Source organism: Bos javanicus, chromosome 15 (assembly GCF_032452875.1).
Source record: "Bos javanicus breed banteng chromosome 15, ARS-OSU_banteng_1.0, whole genome shotgun sequence".
Classification (NCBI taxonomy): Eukaryota; Metazoa; Chordata; class Mammalia; order Artiodactyla; family Bovidae; genus Bos; species Bos javanicus.
Genome location: NC_083882.1, coordinates 37,908,890 through 37,912,292, shown reverse-complemented (window position 1 = coordinate 37,912,292; position 3,403 = coordinate 37,908,890). Strand labels below are relative to the sequence as shown.

Below are 3,403 nucleotides of genomic sequence, written 5' to 3'. Positions count from 1 at the left end.
TGCCTGGAGAATCCCAGGGACGGGGAAGCCTGGTGGGCTGCTGTCTATGGGGTCGCACAGAGTCCGACATGACTGAAGCAACTTAGCAGCAGCAGCAGCAGCAGCAGTAGGTACGTGAAAAGATGCTCAATGTCACTAACCATTAGAAAAATGCAAATCAAAACCACATTGAGGTACCACCTTACACCAGTGAAAATGGCCATCATTATAAAGGCTACAAATAATAAATGCTGGAGGGGGTATGGAGCAAAGGGAAAAGGGAACCCTCCCACGCTACTGGTGGGAATACAAACCGGTGCAGCCACCATGGAAAACAGTATGAAGGTTCCTTAAAAAACTAGAATTGCCATGTGAAATAGCAATCCCACTCCCGGATATATATTTTGAATGCATCCTCCGATTCCATGGATAGGAGATCCCCATCAAAAGGAATAAGAACTAGGCTATACTCCTCCCTATGAATAAAGAATCCCAAAACACCCAGATCCTTCAACCGCTGTTCGCACAATAAGCTACGTCGTGGCACGAACAAAAGGTGGAAATCTCTTGCTGGGCCACGTCTGTCTTCACTGAGCACATTTTCAGCAATGATATCCATCAATTCTAGCCTGGGTCTGACAAAAAAAATTATATTCTTGACATCGGCTGCTGGCAAACGACTTCCTTTAAGCGTAAACATTTTTTTCCACTTCATGTTCCTTCAACAGTGAATACTGTGCAATCAGGCCAAAGGGTCCAGTGAGATACTCATCCCAAACTATTGCCTTGCTTCCCGCGCACTTGTCCAGGAACTCGCGCAGCTCGCGACGCACTGCCTCGCGCAGCACGTTGAGGTTCACTCGCCGGTAGGACAAGTGTGCCGCCATCTTGCCCCACCGCCCCTTTAACCCCCTACTCGAACCAGATCTACATTCCCCTACGTGTCCTATTTTGTTCTTTTTTATGATTGAGTAGTAGACCATTGTATATATGTACCACATCTTCTTCATCCATTCATCTATTGATGGACATTTAGGTATTTCCATGTTTTCTGAATAGTGCTGCTAGGAACATCTGGGTGCATGCATCTTTTTGACTTACAGTTTTGTGTGCAGAGGAGTAAGATTGCTGGATGACATGGTAATTCTGTTTTCATTTTTCTGAGGAACCTCCATACTCTTTGCCACAGTGGCTGTACCAACTTACATTCCCACCAACAGTGTAGGAGGGTTCCCTTTTTCCCATATCCTCTCCAGCATTTGTTATTTGTGGAGTTTTCGTTTTTACTTATTTGGCTGTGCTGCACAACCTGTGGGATCTTAGTTCCCTGACCAGGGATTGAACTCAGGACCCTGGCAGTGAGAGTGTGGAATCTTAATCACTGGCCCACCAAGGAATTCCTTGTAGTTTTTATTTTATTATTTATTTATTTATTTATTTTATTTTTATTTTTTTTAATTTTATTTTATTTTTAAACTTTACATAATTGTATTAGTTTTGCCAAATTTTTAATGATGGCCATTTTGACTGATGTGAAGTGGTACCTCATTGCAGTTTTGATTTGCATTTCTCTAATAATTAATGATGTTGACCATCTTTTCACGTGCCTATTAGCCTCTGTATTTCTTCTTTGGAGAAATGTCTAGTTAGGTATTCTACCCATTTTTTGGTTGGGTCTTTTTTTGTTGTTGTTGTTGAGTTGTATGAGCTGTTTGTATAGTTTGGAAATTAAACCCTTGTCAGGCAGATTGATTGCAAATATTTTCTCCCATTCCATAAGTTGTCTGTTTTGTTTATGGTTTCCTTTGCTGTGCAAAAGCTTGCAAATTTGATTAGGTCTGATTTGTTTATTTTTGTTTTTCTTTCTTTTTTTTTTTTTTTCTATTGCCTTGGGAAATTGACCTAAGGAAACATTAGGGCATATTACGTCAGATAATGTTTTGCCTGTGATCTCTTTTAGTTTTATGGTGTCCTGTCTTATGTTTAAGTCTTTAAACCATTTTGAGTTTGTTTTGTGTACGGTGAGAGAGTGTTAACTCCAGTGGTTTACATGCAGGTATCTGTCCAACTTTCCCAGCACCACTTGTTGAAGAGACTTTCTTTTTCCAATTGTATATTCTTGCTTCTTTTGTCAAAGATAATTTACTGTAGGTGTGTGGGCTTATTTCTGGACTCTGTCCTGTTCCATTCATCCATAATGTCTGTTTTTATGCCAAGATCACACTGTTTTTTCTTCCTTTCAGATTTTTTTGGGGGGGATGTAGATAATTTTTAAAGTCTTTATCGAATTTGTTACAATATTCCTCCTGTTTTATATTTTGGTTTTTTGACTGCCTGGCATATAGGGTCTTACTCCTCAATCAGGGATCAAACCTGCACCCCCTGGATTGGAACTCAAAGTCTTAACTACTGAACCACCAGGGAAGTCCCTGTCACACTGTTTTAATTACTGTAGCTTTGTAGTATTGTTTGCAGTCTGGGAGGGTTATGCCTCCTGTTTTGTTCTTTTTCTTCAGGATTGCTTTGGCAATCCTGATTTGGTTCCCTGTAAATTTTGGATTATTTGTTCTAGTTCTGTGAAAAATGCCATGGGTAATTTGATAGGGATCACATTAAATCTGTAGATTGCTTTGGGTAGTATGTCCATTTTAACCATCTTACTTCTTCCAACCCAAGAGCATGGACATCTTTCCATTTCTTTGAATAATCTTCAATTTCTTTTATTAATGTCTTATATTTCTCAGCATATAAATCTTTCACCTCCTTGGAAACATTTATTCCTAATTATTTTATTTTGGGGGGAGCAATTTTAAAAGGTATTGGTTTTGGAAATGAACAAATGTTTAATTCAATTAAAAGTATAACATCATTTATTCTATTACTTGTTAAATTTCTTTTATTTATTTATTTTAATTGGAGGCTAATTACTTTACAATACTGTAGTGGTTTTGCCATACATTGACATGAATCAGCCATGGGTGTACATGTGTCCCCCATCCTGAATCCCCCTTCCACCACCCTCCCAATCCCATCCCTCAGGGTCATCCCAATGCACCATATTTATTTATTTTTAATTGAAGGATAATTGTTTTACAATATTGCTTTGGTTTCTGCCACACATTAACATGAATTAGCCATAGGTATACATATGCTCAGGCTTCCCTGGTAGCTCAGATGGTAAAGAATCTGCCTGCAATGCTGGAGACCTGGGTTCAATTTCTGGGTTGGGAAGATCCCCTGGAGGAGGGCATGGCAACATACTCCAGTGTTCTTGCCTGCCTGGAGAATCCCCATGTTCAGAGGAGCCTGGTGGGCTACAGTCCATGGGGTTGCAAAGAGTCAGACATGACTGAGTGACTAAGCACAGCATAGCACATACATATGTCTCGACTTCCCAGGCAGCGCTAGTGGTAAAGAACCTACT

The 3,403-nt window shown here is 39.9% G+C and overlaps 1 pseudogene; it reads right to left on the bottom strand.

Annotated features, from left to right (window-relative positions):
* Positions 1-337: 337 nt before the first annotated feature.
* LOC133260937 (vacuolar protein sorting-associated protein 33A-like) lies at positions 338-918 on the bottom strand (annotated as a pseudogene).
* Between the last annotated feature and the right edge of the window lie 2,485 nt (positions 919-3,403).